Below are 20413 nucleotides of genomic sequence, written 5' to 3'. Positions count from 1 at the left end.
AAGGTTGTGGAGTGATACCTCCCGGCACAAAGCCTACAAGGTTGTGGAATGATACCTCCCGGCACAAAGCCTACAAGGTTGTGGAGTGATACCTCCCGGCACAAAGCCTACAAGGTTGTGGATTCATTTGGAATTATGGAATGTTCAATATTTTAAATTCATACAACATTCCTCAGTGAAATTTGCAGTGTACGAATTTAACACGATGAACAGGAATGACGTTAACTCTCACGGGTGGCCAAAAATGTGCCACACCCTAATTGTCCGTACCTCCTGAAAATTGCCTATGGATTACAGTAAAATAAAATATCCAGCTGCTTAAACAACCTGCATGAAAGTGAATACAAACCCAGTTGATGGTTAAATGAATCCAAACAACCACACATGCTGGGTTATTCATGCAAACCAAATGGCTGGTTGAAAATAACCCAGCGTGTGTTCTGCACAATGTTTTCCCAGCGCTGGGTTACCAAATAACCCAAATTGGGTTGTTTTTAAGACAGCATTTTTTGTGTAGCAAGAACAGTGAAATCTCCAACTGCTTTTGGTTACTTTGTTTCAGGGGCTTTATGGATCAGAGACAGGAGGATCATGTTGAATATCTGAACTTGAACTTTTACGAAGAATTTAAAACCCAAAACATTTTGTTGCCACATATTCACAAGTTGCTCTTCATTCAATAATAATCACTAAAACCTGGAACGTACATTTTTTTATTTTTTTATTCCTGAAACCATATAACCAACCAGCTAACAGACAGAGGAGACTCCTGTATAACCAACCAGCTAACTTGGAGAAGGTTGAACTAGAATGACCTGGAGAAGGTTAAACCAGAATGACCTGGAGAATGATAAACTAGAATGACCTGGAGAATGATAAACTAGAATGAACTGGAGAATGATAAACTAGAATGACCTGGAGAATGATAAACTAGAATGACCTGGAGAATGATAAACTAGAATGACCTGGAGAATGATAAACTAGAATGACCTGGAAAATGATAAACTAGAATGATCTGGAGAATGATAAACTAGAATGACCTGGAGAATGATAAACTAGAATGACCTGGAGAATGATGAACTAGAATGACCTGGAAAATGATAAACTAGAATGATCTGGAGAATGATAAACTAGAATCAAATTTCAATCAAATTTATTTTATATAGCCCTTCGTACATCAGCTGATATCTCAAAGTGCTGTACAGAAACCCAGCCTAAAACCCCAAACAGCAAGCAATGCAGGTGAAGAAGCACGGTGGCTAGGAAAAACTCCCTAGAAAGGCCAAAACCTAGGAAGAAACCTAGAGAGGAACCAGGCTATGTGGGGTGGCCAGTCCTCTTCTGGCTGTGCCGGGTGGAGATTATAACAAAACATGGTCAAGATGTTCAAATGTTCATAAATGACCAGCATGGTCGAATAATAATAAGGCAGAATAGTTGAAACTGGAGCAGCAGCACAGTCAGGTGGACTGGGGACAGCAAGGAGTCATCATGTCAGGTATTCCTGGGGCATGGTCCTAGGGCTCAGGTCCTCCGAGAGAGAGAAAGAGAGAAGGAGAGAATTAGAGAACGCACACTTAGATTCACACAGGACACCGAATAGGACAGGAGAAGTACTCCAGATATAACAAACTGACCCTAGCCCCCCGACACATAAACTACTGCAGCATAAATACTGGAGGCTGAGACAGGAGGGGTCAGGAGACACTGTGGCCCACTCCGAGGACACCCCCGGACAGGGCCAAACAGGAAGGATATAACCCCACCCACTTTGCCAAAGCACAGCCCCCACACCACTAGAGGGATATCTTCAACCACCAACATACCATCCTGAGACAAGGCTGAGTATAGCCCACAAAGACCTCCGCCACGGCACAACTTAAGGGGGGGGGGGGCGCCAACCCAGACAGGATGACCACATCAGTGACTCAACCCACTCAGGTGACGCACCCCCTCCAGGGACGGCATGAGAGAGCCCCAGTAAAGCCAGTGACTCAGCCCCTGTAATAGGGTTAGAGGCAGAGAATCCCAGTGGAAAGAGGGGAACCGGCCAGGCAGAGACAGCAAGGGTGGTTCGTTGCTCCAGAGCCTTTCCGTTCACCCTCCCACTCCTGGGCCAGACTACACTCAATCATATGACCCACTGAAGAGATGAGTCTTCAGTAGAGACTTAAAGGTTGAGACCGAGTTTGCGTCTCTGACATGGGTAGGCAGACCGTTCCATAAAAATGGAGCTCTATAGGAGAAAGCCCTGCCTCCAGCTGTTTGCTTAAAAATTCTAGGGACAATTAGGAGGCCTGCGTCTTGTGACCGTAGCGTACGTGTAGGTATGTACGGCAGGACCAAATCAGAGAGATAGATAGGAGCAAACCCATGTAATGCTTTGTAGGTTAGCAGTAAAACCTTGAAATCAGCCCTTGCTTTGACAGGAAGCCAGTGTAGAGAGGCTAGCACTGGAGTAATATGATCAAATTTTTTGGTTCTAGTCAGGATTCTAGCAGCCGTATTTAGCACTAACTGAAGTTTATTTAGTGCTTTATCCGGGTAGCCGGAAAGTAGAGCATTGCAGTTGTCTAACCTGGAAGTGACAAAAGCATGGATTAATTTTTCTGCATCATTTTTGGACAGAAAGTTCCTGATTTTTGCAATGTTACGTAGATGGAAAAAAAGCTGTCCTTGAAATGGTCTTGATATGTTCTTCAAAAGAGAGATCAGGGTCCAGAGTAACGCCGAGGTCCTTCACAGTTTTATTTGAGACGACTGTACAACCATTAAGATTAATTGTCAGATTCAACAGAAGATCTCTTTGTTTCTTGGGACCTAGAACAAGCATCTCTGTTTTGTCCGAGTTTAAAAGTAGAAAGTTTGCAGCCATCCACTTCCTTATGTCTGAAACACATTCTTCTAGCAAGGGCAATTTTGGGGCTTCACCATGTTTAATTGAAATGTACAGCTGTGTGTCATCCGCATAGCAGTGAAAGTTAACATTATGTTTTCGAATAACATCCCCGAGAGGTAAAATATATAGTGAAAACAATAGTGGTCCTAAAACGGAACCTTGAGGAACACCGAAATTTACAGTTGATTTGTCAGAGGACAGACCATTCACAGAGACAAACTGATATCTTTCCGACAGATAAGATCTAAACCAGGCCAGAACTTGTCCGTGTAGACCAATTTGGGTTTCCAATCTCTCCAAAAGAATGTGGTGATCGATGGTATCAAAAGCAGCACTAAGGTCTAGGAGCACGAGGACAGATGCAGAGCCTCGGTCCGATGCCATTAAAATGTCATTTACCACCTTCACAAGTGCCGTCTCAGTGCTATGATGGGGTCTAAAACCAGACTGAAGCATTTCGTATACATTGTTTGTCTTCAGGAAGGCAGTGAGTTGTTGCGCAACAGCCTTTTCTAAAATTTTTGAGAGGAATGGAAGATTCATTCCAGAATGACCTGGAGAATGATAAACTAGAATGACCTGGAGAATGATAAACTAGAATGACCTGGAGAATGATAAACTAGAATGACCTGGAGAATGATAAACTAGAATGGCCTGGAAAATGATAAACTAGAATTATCTGGAGAATGATAAACTAGAATGACCTGGAGAATGATAAACTAGAATGACCTGGAGAATGATAAACTAGAATGACCTGGAGAATGATAAACTAGAATGACCTGGAGAATGATAAACTAGAATGACCTGGAGAATGATAAACTAGAATGACCTGGAGAATGATAAACTAGAATGACCTGGAGAATGATAAACTAGAATGACCTGGAGAATGATAAACTAGAATGACCTAGAGAATGATAAACTAGAATGAGCGAAACACATTTTATTGATACCAAATTCAATCTGTCAGTGCCACTGACTGGCTAGTGCTTAGCTAGCTAACATTAGCTATCATACTTTTTCACAATTCATGTGATGTGTAGCTAAATACAGTGAGTTGCGAAAGTATTCACCCCCTTGGCATTTTTCCTATTTTGTTGCTTTACAACCTGGAATTAAAATGTATTTGTTGGGGGTTTGTATCATTTGATTTACACAACATGCCTACAACTTAAGACTCTAAATAGACTCTAAATATTTTTTATTGTGAAAGAAACAAGAAATAAAACAAAAAAACTGAAACGTTAACTAATCACACCCCCAAAGTCAATAATTTGTAGAGCCTCCTTTTGCAGCAATTTTGCTGTAAGTCTCTTGGGGGTGTGGTCTCTATAAGCTTGGCACATCTAGTCACTGGGATTTTTGCCCATTCTTCCCATGCTCCAGCTCCTTCAAGTTGGATGGGTTCCAATGGTGTACAGCAATCTTTAAGTCCACAAACTCTCAGTTGGATTGAGGTCTGAGCTTTGACTAGGCCATTTCAAGACATTTAAATGTTTCCCCTTAAACCACTCAAGTATGCTTAGGGTCATTGCCCTGCTGGAAGGTGAACCTCCGTCCCAGTCTCGAATCTCTGGAAGACTGAAACAGGTTCCCTTAAAGAATTTCCCTGTATTTAGCGCCATCCATCATTCCTTCAATTCTGACCAGTGTCCCAGTCCCTGCCGATGAAAAACATCCCCACAGCATGATGCTGCCAAAACCATGCTTCACTGTGGGGATGATATTCTCGGGGTGATAAGAGGTGTTGGGTTTGCGCCAGAGATAGCATTTTCCTTCATGGCCAAAAAGCAAAATTTTATTCTCACCTGACCAAACTACCTTCTTCCATATGTTTGGGGAGTCTCTCACATGCCTTTTGGCGAACAGCAAACAGGTTTGCTTATTTTTTTCTTTAAGCAATGGATTTTTTCAGACACTCTTACATAAAGCCCAGCTCTGTGGAGTATACGGCGTAAAGTGGTCCTATGGACAGATACTCCAATCTCCACTGTGGAGCTTTGCAGCTCCTTCAGGGTTATCGTTGGTCTCGTTGCTGCCTCTGATTAATGCCCTCCTTGCCTGGTCCGTGAGTGTTGGTAGGCGGCCCTCTCTTGGCAGGTTTGTTGTGGTGCCATGTTCTTTCCATTTATTTAATAATGGATTTAATTGTGCTCCGTAGGATGTTCAAAGTTTCTGATCTTTTTTTTAGAACCCAACCCTGATCTGTCCTTCTCCACAACTTTGTCCCTGACCTGTTTGGAAAGCTCCCTGGTCTTCATGGTGCCACTTGCTTAGTGGTGTTGCAGACTCTGGGGCCAATCAGAACAGTCGTGGCCAAAAGTTTTGAGAATGGCACAAATGTTAATTTTCACAAAGTCTGCTGCCTCAGTTTGTATGATGTGCAATTTGCATATGCTCCAGAATGTTATGAAGAGTGATAAGATGAATTGCAATTGATTGCAAAGTCCCTCTTTGCCATGCAAATGAACTGAATCCCCCAAAAACATTTCCACTGCATTTCAGCCCTGCCACAAAAGGACGAGCTGACATCATGTCAGTGATTCTCTCGTTAACACAGGTGTGAGTGTTGACGAGGACAAGGATGGAGATCACTCTGTCATGCTGATTGAGTTTGAATAACAGACTGGAAGCTTCAAAAGGAGGGTGGTGGTTGGAATCAATGTTCTTCCTCTGTCAACAATGGTTCCCTGCAAGGAAACACGTGCCGTCATCATTGCTTTGCACAAAAAGGGATATTGCTGGATATTGCCGCCAGTAAGATTGCACCTAAATCAACCATTTATTGGATTATCAAGAACTTCCAGGAGAGCAGCTCAATTGCTGTGAAGAAGGCTTCAGGACGCCCAAGAAAGTCCAGCAAGCGCCAGGACCATCTCCTAAAGTTGATTCAGCTGCGGGATCGGGGCACCACCAGTACAGAGCTTGCTCAGGAATGGCAGCAGGCAGGTGTGAGTGCATCTGCGCGCACAGTGAGGCGAAGACTTTTGGGGGGTGGCCGAGTGTCAAGAAGAGCAGCAAAGAAGCCACTTCTCTCCAGGAAAAACATCAGGGACAGACTGATATTCTGCAAAAAAAGTACAGGGATTGGACTGCTGAGGACTCGGGTAAAGTCATTTTCTCTGATGAATCCCCTTTCCAATTGTTTGGGGCATCCGGTAAAAAGCTTGTCCGGAGAAGACAAGGTGAGCGCTACCATTAGTCCTGTGTCATACCAACAGTAAAGCATCCTGAGACCATTCATGTGTGGGGTTGCTTCTAAGCCAAGGGAGTGGGCTCACTCACAATTTTGCCTAAGAACATAGCCATGAATAAAGAATGGAACCAACATATCCTCCGAGAGCAACTTCTCCCAACCATCCAGGAACCATTTGGTGACGAACAATGCCTTTTTCCAGCATGATGGAGCACCTTGCCATAAAGACAAAAGTGAGAACTAAGTGGCTCGGTGAACAAAACATTGATATTCTGGGTCCATGGCCAGGAAACTCCCCAGACCTTAATCCCATTGAGAACTTGTGGTCAATCCTCAAGAGGCGGGTGGACAAACAAAAACCCACAAATTCTGACAAACTCCAAGCATTGATTATGCAAGAATGGGCTGCCATCAGTCAGGATGTGGCCCAGAAGTTAATTGACAGCATGCCAGTGCGGATTGCAGAAGTCTTGAAAAAGAAGGGTCAACACTGCAAATATTGACTCTTTGCATCAACTTCATGTAATTGTCAATTTGACACTTATGAAATGCTTGTAATTATACTTCAGTATTCCATAGTAACATCTGTCAAAAATATCTAAAGACATCTCCTGAAAATTAATATTTGTGTCATTCTCAAAACGTTTGGCCACTGTATACTGAGATCTTTTTACCTTTAGATTGCACACAGGTGGACTGTATTTAACTAATTGTGTGACTTCTGAAGGTAATTGGTTGAGACCAGATCTTATTTAGGGGCTTCATAGTAAAGGGGGTGAATACATATACAACTTTTCTGTTTGTTTACTTTTTAAACAAGTTATTTTTTCATTTCACTTCATCAATTTGGAATATTTTGTGAAATCCAAATAAAAATGTAATTTAATTTACAGTTTGTAATGCAACAAAATAGGAAAAACACCAAGGGGGATGAATAATTTTGCAAGTCACTGTATATTTTTAGCTGAATACGTTGCTGTCTTTTAATACCAGTATCACATTATGCTAGTTCTGTGAGTCAGTGAGGGAGAGAGAGTCAGAAACAGAGAGAGAAAGAAAGAGAGAGAGGAGTCAGTGAGGGAGAGATAGTCAGAAACAGAGAGAGAGAGAGAGAGAGGAGTCAGTGAGGGAGAGATAGTCAGAAACAGAGAGAGAGAGAAAGAGAGAGAGGAGTCAGTGAGGGAGAGATAGTCAGAAACAGAGAGAGAGAGAAAGAGAGAGAGGAGTCAGTGAGGGAGAGAGAGTCAGAAAGAGCGAGAGGAGTCAGTGAGGGAGAGAGAGTCAGAAACAGATAGAAAGAGAGAGAGGAGTCAGTGAGGGAGAGAGAGTCAAGAAAATGGCAACCAGTGAAGAACAATCACCATTGTAAATACAACCCATATTATGTTTGTGTATTTTCTCTTTTGTACTTTAACTATTTGCACATCATTATAACACTGTACATAGCTGTAATATGACATTTTACATGTCTATATTCCTTTGAAACTTCTGAGTGTAACGTTTACTGTTAATTTTTGATAGATTATAAACAAAAGTGAAATAATCAATTTCACTTGCTTTGGAATGTAAACATATGTTTCCCATGCCAATAAATCTGAATTGAATAGAATTTAGTCAGTGGGAGAGAGAGAGAGAGAGGGAGGCCAACACTGTATGTATATGTATATATATATATATATACAGTGCCTTGCGTAAGTATTCGGCCCCCTTGAACTTTGCGACCTTTTGCCACATTTCAGGCTTCAAACATAAAGATATAAAACTGTATTTTTTTGTGAAGAATCAACAACAAGTGGGACACAATCATGAAGTGGAACAACATTTATTGATTATTTCAAACTTTTTTAACAAATCAAAAACTGAAAAATTGGGCGTGCAAAATTATTTGGTCCAACGTGGGTATGAATCCCAGCCTTAACGTGGGTATGAATCCCAGCCCCAACGTGGGTATGAATCTCATTCTTAACGTGGTATGATTCTCATCCCCAATGTGGGTATGAATCCCAACCTTAACGTGGGTATGAATCCCAGCCCCAACGTGGGTATGAATCCCATTCTTAACGTGGTATGATTCTCATCCCCAATGTGGGTATGAATCCCAACCTTAACGTGGGTATGAATCCCAGCCCCAACGTGGGTATGAATCCCAGCCTTAACATGGTATGAATCTCATCCCCAATGTGCGTATGAATCCCAGCCCCAACGTGGGTATGAATCCCAGCCTTAATGTGGGTATGAATCCCAGCCTTAACGTGGGTATGAATCCCAGCCCCAACGTGGGTATGAATCCCAGCCCCAACGTGGGTATGAATCTCAGCCTTAACGTGGGTATGAATCCCAGCCTTAACGTGGGTATGAATCCCAGCCCCAACGTGGGTATGAATCCCAGCCTTAACGTGGTATGAATCTCATCCCCAATGTGCGTATGAATCCCAACCTTAACGTGGGTATGAATATCAGCCCCAACGTGGGTATGAATCCCAGCCACAACGTGGGTATGAATCTCAGCCCCAACGTGGGTATGAATCCCATTCTTAACGTGGGTATGAATCCCAGCCTTAACGTGGGTAGGAATCCCAGCCTTAACGTGGTATGAATCTCATCCCCAATGTGGGTATGAATCTCAGCCTTAACGTGGGTATGAATCCCAGCCTTAACGTGGGTAGGAATCCCAGCCTTAACGTGGTATGAATCTCATCCCCAATGTGGGTATGAATCTCAGCCTTAACGTGGGTATGAATCCCAGCCTTAACGTGGGTATGAATCTCAGCCCCAACGTGGGTATTAATATCAGCCCCAACGTGGGTATGAATCCCAGCCCCAACGTGGGTATGAATCCCAGCCGCAACGTGGGTATGAATCTCAGCCTTAACGTGGGTATGAATCCTAGCCCCAACGTGGGTATGAATCCCAGCCGCAACGTGGGTATGAATCCCAGCCGCAACGTGGGTATGAATCTCAGCCTTAACGTGGGTATGAATCCCAGCCGCAACGTGGGTATGAATCTCAGCCTTAACGTGGGTATGAATCCCAGCCTTAACGTGGGTAGGATTCCAGCCTTAACGTGGTATGAATCTCATTCCCAATGTGGGTATGAATGCCAACCTTAACGTGGGTATGAATCCCAGCCCCAACGTGGGTATGAATCCCAACCTTAACATGGGTATGAATCCCAGCCCCAATGTGGGTATGAATCCCAGCCTTAACGTGGGTATGAATCCCATTCTTAACGTGGGTATGAATCCTAGCCCCAAAGTGGGTATGAATCACAGCCTTAATGTGGGTATGAATCTCAGCCACAACGTGGGTATGAATATCAGCCCCAACGTGGGTATGAATCCCAGCCTTAACGTGGTATGAATCTCAGCCCCAACGTGGGTATGAATCCCAGCCTTAACGTGGGTATGAATCCCATTCTTAACGTGGGTATGAATCCCAGCCTTAACGTGGTATGAATCTCAGCCCCAACGTGGGTATGAATACCAGCCTTAACGTGGGTATGAATTCCAGCCTTAACATGGGTATGAATCCCAGCCCTAACGTGGTATGAATCTCAGCCCCAACGTGGGTATGAATCCCAGCCTTAACGTGGGTATGAATCCCAGCCTTAACGTGGGTATGAATCCCAGCCTTAACGTGGGTATGAATCCCAGCCCCAACGTGGGTATGAATCCCAGCATTAACGTGGTATGAATCCCAGCCTTAACGTGGGTATGAATCCCAGCCCCAACGTGGGTATGAATCCCAGCCTTAACATGGTATGAATCTCATCCCCAATGTGCGTATGAATCCCAGCCTTAACGTGGGTATGAATCCCAGCCTTAACGTGGTATGAATCCCAGCCTTAACGTGGGTATGAATCCCATCCTTAACGTGGGTATGAATCCCAGCCTTAACGTGGGTATGAATCCCAGCCTTAACGTGGGTATGAATCCCAGCCTTAACGTGGGTATGAATCCCAGCCTTAACGTGGTATGAATCCCAGCCCCAACGTGGGTATGAATCTCAGCCCCAACGTGGGTATGAATCCCAGCCTTAACGTGGGTATGAATCCCAGCCTTAACGTGGGTATGAATCCCAGCCTTAACGTGGGTATGAATCCCAGCCTTAACGTGGGTATGAATCCCAGCTCCAACGTGGGTATGAATCCCAGCCTTAACGTGGTATGAATCCCAGCCCTAACGTGAGTATGAATCCCAGCTCCAACGTGGGTATGAATCCCAGCTCCAACGTGGGTATGAATCCCAGCTCCAATGTGGGTATGAATCCCAGCTCCATCACCACTCTGCATCTTCCTCTCTCTCCCTGTCTGGATAAAATGAAAATACTGAGGTTTAATGGGATTTTATCAATACAAGTACATTATGTTGATCTGTGATATTGGTTATCTGTGTGGTATAATGTCCTCTATATTCAGGGTTAGGGTTAGGGTTAGGGTTAGTTATTTATTTACTCAAGTATACCTTTATTGTTACAAGGGATTCTGCTCTAACTGTTTCCAAAACGCTCATCCTCTCCTCCGTTGTAGTCTCCTTGTCACGACTTCTGCTGAAGTGGGCTCCTCTCCTTGTTCGTTCCGTGTCGATGTCACCGGCTTTCTAGCCATCGCAGCTCCATTTTTCATGTATCCATTTGTTTTGTCTTGTTCCCTGCACACCTGGTTTACATTCCCCAAACACACTACATGCATTTATTCCTCTGTTCCCCCTCATGTCTTTGTGTGATATTGTTTGTGTGTTGTGTTTTGTAACCCGCCAGGCTGGCGTTCGTTATTTTCCGTGTTGTTTTCACGTAGCTTGTTTGTATTGTTATACATTTATGTTGTGTGACTATTGTGTGCGCTATACTCTTGGCTGGAGGAGGTTTTTGACGCAACTGCGTCTGTCTGTAATCTCTCTCCTGCCTGTTCACAGTTCTCTGCTCTCCTGCCTGTTCACAGTTCTCTGCTCTCCTGCCTGTTCACAGTTCTCTGCTCTCCTGCACCTGACTTCACCACAAGTACGCACACGCCTGACACTCCTTTATTAAACACTTCCCGAAATAAAACAGTGGGCATGTCTCAATTGGCACCCTATTCCCTACATATTGCACTAAGGGCCCTGTTTAACAGTAGTGCATTATGGGCCCTGTTCAATAGTAGTGCACTAAGGGAGGGCCCTTAGTGCACTACTATTGAACAGGGCCCATAATCAATAGTAGTCAATAGTAGTGCACTAGATAGTGAGAAAGGTGCCATTTGGAACACCAAGAGTACTTTTAATTTCTTCAAACCATGCAGGGGAGAATTTAGACAGATTTCTGGGAGATTTTAATACAATTTAATTTGTTTGATTTATTGAATTGAACCTCGATTCAAACAAAGACGTTCCGGCGAGAGAGAGAGAGAGAATAAACTTATCCAAGAGAAACATGTAGGAGAGACATAAATCTGATTTACCAGTTGCGTTACTATAAATCTCCACCGGTCTCTTGACGATATGCTCGTAAACCTTTCTATATATAAATATAAAGAAAATCAAACTTTTAATTAACTAGGCAAGTCAGTTATTAAGAACAGATTGTTATTTACAATGACGGCCTACACCGGCCAAACCCGAACGATGCTGGGCCAATTGTGCCCCTACTAACATAATTAAATATGTTATCTTCCCCATGGTACACATACACAATCAATGTCTCAATGTCTTAAAGGCTTAAAAATGGTTCTTTAACCTCTCTCCTCCCCTTCATCTACGCTGACTGAAGTGGATTTAACAAGTGACGTCAATAAGGATCATATCTTTCACCTGGATTCACCTGGTAAGTCTGTCATGGAAAGAGCAGGTGTTCCTAATGTTTTGTTCACTCAGTGTCTATAGGGACAAATGACAGACCGTAGCCTACAAGTAGCAAAGGAAAGCTCAGTTTATTTGAAAATGAAATGTATTTCAATATGATTGAAATAAAACTATAGCCTACTGTTTATATTTCAATGTAGTCATCTTGGTTTTCATTTGAAGCATATTTTTAAAAGTCACTTGTTTGTATCAATTACAAAAACATTGGCAACTTTGTAATTGTAGTCAACCTTGTTCTGAAGTTATCGGTGGTCACAGAGAGACGGATAAAACCACGTGATTTTATGTTTTACAGAGAATTTATGTCTATAAAATAATGCAGCACGGCAAAAAAACATCTAACGACGACACGTAGCTGTTCTAAAGATCTGAGGCAGGCGTGAGATTAGTGTTTTCAAGTGTGTTTCTGTCTAGAGAAAACTAACGTTACCAAGAGAATCCCCAGACCAACCAGAACAAACTAAACTACCCAGCAATACACCACACCAACCAAAACAAACTAAACTACCCAGAAATACACCAGACCAACTAGAACAAACTAAACTACCCAGAAATACACCAGACCAACTAGAACAAACTAAACTACCCAGAAATACACCAGACCAACCAGAACAAACTAAACTACCCAGAAATACACCAGACCAACTAGAACAAACTAAACTACCCAGAAATACACCAGACCAACCAGAACAAACTAAACTACCCAGAAATACACCAGACCAACTAGAACAAACTAAACTACCCAGAAATACACCAGACCAACCAGAACAAACTAAACTACCCAGAAATACACCAGACCAACCAGAACAAACTAAACTACCCAGAAATACACCAGACCAACTAGAACAAACTAAACTACCCAGAAATACACCAGACCAACCAGAACAAACTAAACTACCCAGAAATACACCAGACCAACTAGAACAAACTAAACTACCCAGAAATACACCAGACCAACCAGAACAAACTAAACTACCCAGAAATACACCAGACCAACCAGAACAAACTAAACTACCCAGAAATACACCAGACCAACCAGAACAAACTAAACTACCCAGAAATACACCAGACCGACCAGAACAAACTAAACTACCCAGAAATACACCAGACCAACCAGAACAAACTAAACTACCCAGACCGACCAGAACAATTTAAACTACCCAGACCGACCAAAACAAACTAAACTACCCAGAAATACACCAGACCAACCAAAACAAACTAAACTACCCAGACCGACCAGAACAAACTAAACTACCCAGAAATACACCAGACCAACCAGAACAAACTAAACTACCCAGAAATACACCAGACCAACCAGAACAAACTAAACTACCCAGACCGACCAGAACAATTTAAACTACCCAGACCGACCAAAACAAACTAAACTACCCAGAAATACACCAGACCAACCAAAACAAACTAAACTACCCAGACCGACCAGAACAAACTAAACTACCCAGAAATACACCAGACCAACCAGAACAAACTAAACTACCCAGAAATACACCAGACTGACCAGAACAAACTAAACTACCCAGAAATACACCAGACCGACCAGAACAAACTAAACTACCCAGAAATACACCAGACCAACCAGAACAAACTAAACTACCCAGAAATACACCAGACCAACCAGAACAAACTAAACTACCCAGACCGACCAGAACAAACTAAACTACCCAGAAATTCACCAGACCAACCAGAACAAACTAAACTACCCAGAAATACACCAGACCAACCAGAACAAACTAAACTACCCAGAAATACACCAGATCAACCAAAACAAACTAAACTAATATAGTCCTTACTATTACCATACATTCCATGGTGTCGCACAGCCAGGAGCTGTGGGGGCGGAGTCAAGCGTAGAGGATTATGGAGGAAACCAAACTTTATTAGGGTATCCAAAAGTAACGCCAAAACCAACAGGGGAAAACAAATATGTCCAACCCAAAACTGGGCACCAAACAGTCAGTGAACATAACACGCAACCAACCTAGACTAACAGAGAACAAGCCTGCACAAAAACAGGTGGGTCTAACAGGCTTAAATAGTCCTGAACCAAAACTCAAACAAGAAACAGGTGCAACCAATAAGACATAACAAACAGAAAAGGAGATCGGTGGCCGCTAGTAGAGCGGCGGCGACGACTGCCGAGCACCGCCCGAACAGGCGAGGGAGGGACCTTCGGTGGAAGTCGTGACACATGGCTCTCTTTCTTTCTTGTACGTCTTGACTAGGACCAGAGTGGAGAATCAACCTTCAGCAGTCCAGACCTGTTGTTGTAACGGTTTTCTTGCAGTGAAGGAGAGGAGGACCAAAATGCAGCGTGGTTACTATTCATGGTTCTTTAATAAAGCAACTGCACATGAACAAACTGTGAAAACCCAAACCAGCCCCATCTGGTGCAAACACAGAGACAGGAACAATCACCCACAAACCCCAACACAAAACAGGCTACCTAAATATGGCTCCCAATCAGAGACAATGCCTAACACCTGCCTCTGATTGAGAACCATATCAGGCCCAAACACAGAAATAGACAAACTAGACATGTAACATAGAATGCCCACTCAGATCACACCCTGACCAAACAAAACATAGAAACATACAGAGCAAACTATGGTCAGGGTGTGACAGTACCCCCCCCCCCTCAAGGTGCGGACTCCGGCCGCAAAACCTGAACCTATTGGGGAGGGTCTGGGTGGGCATCTGTCCGCGGTGGCGGCTCTGGTGCTGGACGTGGCCCCCACTTCACCATAGTTTTAGTCCACCACCTTGTCCGCTTCCATGGCCTCCTAACCACGGCAACCCTACTAAATGACCCCACTGGACTGAGGGGCGGCGGCTCGGGACAGAGGGGCGGCGGCTCGGGACAGAGGGTCGGCGGCTCTGGCGCCTCTGGTAACATAAAGTGATGGAGGTGTGTAGGAGAGGTGAACAGTAACATAAAGTGATGGAGGTGTGATGGAGAGGTGAACAGTAACATAAAGTGATGGAGGTGTGTAGGAGAGGTGAACAGTAACATAATGCTTGAAAGGGAAGAATTTAAAAGTTTGAAAAAAAGTTTGAGTCAGAAAAGTGTACAAGAGAGGTTGTGATAGAGATGTTGAGTTTGAGAGAGAGAGAGAGAAACCGAGAGGGAGAGAGTTTGTGAGAGATAGAAAGAGAGAGAGATAGTTAGAGAGAGAGAGAAACAGAGAGAAACAGAGAGAGAGAGAAACACAGAGAAACACAGAGAGAGAGAAAGAAACAGAGAGAGAGAGAGATGGAGAGAGAGAGAGAAACACAGAGAGAGAGAGAAAGATATAGAGGGTAGGGAATAATAAGCAGATCATTCCCAGGTTCTTGTTATTGTGGTGGTGTGGCTCTGTGCATTTCTGTGGCTTCCTCTCACCCCTGGTTCAAGGGAGGGGGCAAGGGAGCGAGACAGAAGGAGCGCCCCTGTGTGGGAGAGAATGAGTAGTAGCAGCCCTATGAGGGAGGGAGAGAGGGGAGGGAGAGAGGGAGTAGGAGCAGCCCTGCGAGGGAGGGAGGGAGGGAGGGAGAGTGTAGGTGCAGCCCTGCGAGGGAGGGAGGGATTAGGAGTAGTCATGCAAGGGAGGGCTGGAAAGAGAGAGACAGAGAAGGAACAGCACTGTGAGGGAGAGAGAGAGTTGGAGCAGCCATGCGAAGGAGGGGGGGAGAGAGAGTTGGAGCAGCCATGTGAAGGAGGGGGGGAGAGAGAGTTGGAGCAGCCATGTGAAGGAGGGAGGGAGAGAGAGAGAGAGAAAGAGAGGGAAAGTAAGAGCAGCACTCGATGGTGGGACGGAAAGAGATAGAGAGTGTAGGAGCAGCCCTACGAGTGAGGGAGGGAGAGATAGAGAGTGTAGGAGCAGCCCTACGAGTGAGGGAGGGAGAGATAGAGAGTGTAGGAGCAGCCCTACGAGTGAGGGAGGGAGAGATAGAGAGTGTAGGAGCAGCCCTACGGGTGAGGGAGGGAGAGAAAGAGAGAGTAGGAGATGCCCTGAGAGGGAGGGAGGGAGGGAGGGAGGGGGGGGGGGGGGGGGGGGGAGGGAGGGAGAGAGAGTAGGAGATGCCCTGTGAGGGAGGGCGGGAGGGAGGGGGGGAGGGGGGGAGGGAGGGAGAGAGAATAGGAGCTGCCCTATGAGTGAGGGAGGGAGGGAGGGAGGGAGGGAGAGAGAATAGGAGCTGCCCTATGAGTGAGGGAGGGAGGGAGAGAGAGAGAGAGAGAGAGTAGGAACAGCCCTACGAGTGAGAGAGGGAGAGATAGAGAGTGTAGGAGCAGCCCTACGAGTGAGGGAAGGAGAGATAGAGAGTGTAGGAGCAGCCCTACGAGTGAGGGAGGGAGAGAAAGAGAGAGTAGGAGATACCCTGTGAGGGAGGGAGGGAGGGAGGGAGGGAGGGAGAGAGAGAGAGTAGGAGATGCCCTATGAGTTAGGGAGGGAGGGAGAGAGAGAGAGAGAGAGAGTAGGAACAGCCCTACGAGTGAGAGAGGGAGAGATAGAGAGTGTAGGAGCAGCCCTACGAGTGAGGGAGGGAGAGAAAGAGAGAGTAGGAGATGCCCTGAGAGGGAGGGAGGGAGGGAGGGAGGGGGGGGGGAGGGAGGGAGGGAGGGAGGGAGAGAGAGTAGGAGATGCCCTGTGAGGGAGGGAGGGAGGGAGGGGGGGAGGGAGGGAGGGAGGGAGAGAGAATAGGAGCTGCCCTATGAGTGAGGGAGGGAGGGAGGGAGGGAGGGAGAGAGAATAGGAGCTGCCCTATGAGTGAGGGAGGGAGGGAGAGAGAGAGAGAGAGAGAGTAGGAACAGCCCTACGAGTGAGAGAGGGAGAGATAGAGAGTGTAGGAGCAGCCCTACGAGTGAGGGAAGGAGAGATAGAGAGTGTAGGAGCAGCCCTACGAGTGAGGGAGGGAGAGAAAGAGAGAGTAGGAGATACCCTGTGAGGGAGGGAGGGAGGGAGGGAGGGAGAGAGAGTAGGAGAGAGAGAGAGAGAGTAGGAACAGCCCTACGAGTGAGAGAGGGAGAGATAGAGAGTGTAGGAGCAGCCCTACGAGTGAGGGAGGGAGAGAAAGAGAGAGTAGGAGATGCCCTGAGAGGGAGGGAGGGAGGGAGGGAGGGGGGGGGGGGGAGGGAGGGAGGGAGAGAGAGTAGGAGATGCCCTGTGAGGGAGGGAGGGAGGGAGGGGGGAGGGAGGGAGGGAGGGAGAGAGAATAGGAGCTGCCCTATGAGTGAGGGAGGGAGGGAGGGAGGGAGGGAGAGAGAATAGGAGCTGCCCTATGAGTGAGGGAGGGAGGGAGAGAGAGAGAGAGAGAGAGTAGGAACAGCCCTACGAGTGAGAGAGGGAGAGATAGAGAGTGTAGGAGCAGCCCTACGAGTGAGGGAAGGAGAGATAGAGAGTGTAGGAGCAGCCTACGAGTGAGGGAGGGAGAGAAAGAGAGAGTAGGAGATACCCTGTGAGGGAGGGAGGGAGGGAGGGGAGGGAGGGGGGGGGGAGGGAGGGAGGGAGGGAGAGAGAGTAGGAGATGCCCTATGAGTGAGGGAGGAGGGAGAGAGAGAGAGAGAGAGAGTAGGACAGCCCTACGAGTGAGAGAGGAGAGATAGAGAGTGTAGGAGCAGCCCTACGAGTGAGGGAAGGAGAGAGAGAGAGTAGGAGATGCCTGAGAGGGAGGGAGGGAGAGAGAGACAGTAGGAGATGCACTGTGAGGGAGGGAGGGAGGGAGGGAGGGAGGGTAGGAGATGCCCTACGAGTGAGGGAGGGAGAGAGAGAGAGAGAGAGTAGGAGCAGCCCTACGAGTGAGGGAGGGAGAGAGAGAGAGAGTGTAGGAGCAGCCCTACAAGTGAGGGGAAGGAGAGAGAGAGAGTAGGAGATGCCCTGTGAGGGAGGGAGGGAGTTCGAGATGCCCTACGAGTGAGGGAGGGAGAGAGAGAGTAGGAGCAGCCCTACGAGTGAGGGAAGGAGAGAGAGAGAGTAGGAGATGCCTGTGAGGGAGGGGAGGGAGGGAGGGGAGGGAGGGAGAGGAGGAGGAGAGTAGGAGATGCCCTGCGAGGGAGGGAGGGAGGGAGGAGGGAGGGAGTAGAAGATGCCCTGCGAGGGAGGGAGGGAGGGAGGGAGGGAGGGAGGGGGAGAGTAGGAGCAGCCCTACGAGTGAGGGAGGGAGAGAAAGAGTAGGGAGAGAAAGAGTAGGAGATGCCCTGTGAGGGAGGGAGGAAGGGAGGGAGGGAGGGCGGGAAGGAGGGAGGGAGGGAGGGGGGAGGGAGGGAGGGAGGGAGGGAGGGAGGGGGAGGGAGGGAGGGAGGGAGGGAGAGAGAGTAGGAGATGCCCTATGAGTGAGGGAGGGAGGGAGAGAGAGAGAGAGAGAGAGTAGGAACATCCCTACGAGTGAGAGAGGGAGAGATAGAGAGTGTAGAGCAGCCCTACGAGTGAGGGAAGGAGAGATAGAGAGTGTAGGAGCAGCCCCACGAGTGAGGGAGGGAGAGAAAGAGAGAGTAGGAGATGCCCTGTGAGGGAGGGAGGGAGGGAGGGAGGAGAGAGAGAGAGAGAGAGAGAGAGAGAGTAGGAACAGCCCTACGAGTGAGAGAGGGAGAGATAGAGAGTGTAGGAGTAGCCCTACGAGTGAGGGAAGGAGAGAGAGAGAGTAGGAGATGCCCTGAGAGGGAGGGGAGGGAGAGAGAGACAGTAGGAGATGCCTGTGAGGGGAGGGAGGGAGGGAGGGAGGGTAGGAGATGCCCTACGAGTGAGGGAGGGAGAGAGAGAGAGAGAGTAGGAGCAGCCCTACGAGTGAGGGAGGGAGAGAGAGAGAGAGTGTAGGAGCAGCCCTACAAGTGAGGGAAGGAGAGAGAGAGAGTAGGAGATGCCCTGTGATGGAGGGAGGGAGTTCGAGATGCCCTACGAGTGAGGGAGGGAGAGAGAGAGTAGGAGCAGCCCTACGAGTGAGGGAAGGAGAGAGAGAGAGTAGGAGATGCCCTGTGAGGGAGGGAGGGAGGGAGGGAGAGTAGGAGATGCCTGCGAGGGAGGGAGGGAGTTCGAGATGCCCTACGAGTTAGGGAGGGAGAGAGAGAGTAGGAGCAGCCCTACGAGTGAGGGAAGGAGAGAGAGAGAGTAGGAGATGCCCTGTGAGGGAGGGAGGGAGGGAGGGAGGGAGGGAGAGTAGGAGATGCCCTGCGAGGGAGGGAGGGAGGGAGGGAGGGAGGGAGGAGGGAGGGAGGGAGAGAGAGTAGGAGATGCCCTATGAGTGAGGGAGGGAGAGAGAGAGAGAGAGAGTAGGAACAGCCCTACGAGTGAGAGAGGGAGAGATAGAGAGTGTAGGAGCAGCCCTACGAGTGAGGGAAGGAGAGATAGAGAGTGTAGGAGCAGCCCTACGAGTGAGGGAGGGAGAGAAAGAGAGAGTAGGAGATGCCCTGTGAGGGAGGGAGGAGGGAGGGAGGGAGGGAGAGAGAGAGGAGAGAGAGAGAGAGAGTAGGAACAGCCCTACGAGTGAGAGAGGGAGAGATAGAGAGGTAGGAGCAGCCTACGAGTGAGGGAAGGAGAGAGAGAGAGTAGCAGATGGCCCTGAGAGGGAGGGAGGGAGAGAGAGACAGTAGGAGATGCACTGTGAGGAGGGAGGGAGGGAGGGAGGGAGGAAGGGGAGGGAGGGAGGGAGGGAGGGTAGGAGATGCCCTACGAGTGAGGGAGGGAGAGAGAGAGAGAGAGTAGGAGCAGCCCTACGAGTGAGGGAGGGAGAGAGAGAGAGAGTGTAGGAGCAGCCTACAAGTGAGGGAAGGAGAGAGAGAGAGTAGGAGATGCCCTGTGAGGGAGGGAGGGAGTTGAGATGCCCTACGAGTGAGGGAGGGAGAGAGAGAGTAGGAGCAGCCCTACGAGTGAGGGAAGGAGAGAGAGAGAGTAGGAGATGCCCTGTGAGGGAGGGAGGAGGGAGGGAGAGTAGGAGATGCCCTGCGAGGGAGGGAGGGAGTTCGAGATGCCCTACGAGTGAGGGAGGGAGAGAGAGAGTAGGAGCAGCCCTACGAGTGAGGAAGGAGAGAGAGAGAGTAGGAGATGCCTGTGAGGGAGGGAGGGAGGAAGGGAGGGAGAGTAGGAGATGCCCTGCGAGGGAGGGAGGGAGGGAGGGAGGGAGGGGGTGAGGGAGGGAGGGAGGAGGGAGAGAGAGTAGAGATGCCCTATGAGTGAGGGAGGGAGGGAGAGAGAGAGAGAGAGAGAGTAGGAACAGCCCTACGAGTGAGAGAGGGAGAGATAGAGAGTGTAGGAGCAGCCCTACGAGTGAGGGAAGGAGAGATAGAGAGTGTAGGAGCAGCCCTACGAGTGAGGGAGGGAGAGAAAAGAGAGAGTAGGAGATGCCCTGTGAGGGAGGGAGGGAGGGAGGGAGGGAGGGAGGGAGAGAGAGAGAGAGAGAGAGAGAGAGAGTAGGAACAGCCCTACGAGTGAGAGAGGGAGAGATAGAGAGTGTAGGAGCAGCCCTACGAGTGAGGGAAGGAGAGAGAGAGAGTAGGGA

Source organism: Oncorhynchus mykiss, chromosome 18 (assembly GCF_057628025.1).
Source record: "Oncorhynchus mykiss isolate SJ-2025 chromosome 18, ASM5762802v1, whole genome shotgun sequence".
Lineage (NCBI taxonomy): Eukaryota > Metazoa > Chordata > Actinopteri > Salmoniformes > Salmonidae > Oncorhynchus > Oncorhynchus mykiss.
The sequence above is the reverse complement of the archived record's forward strand: the minus strand, read 5'-3'. Positions refer to the sequence as shown.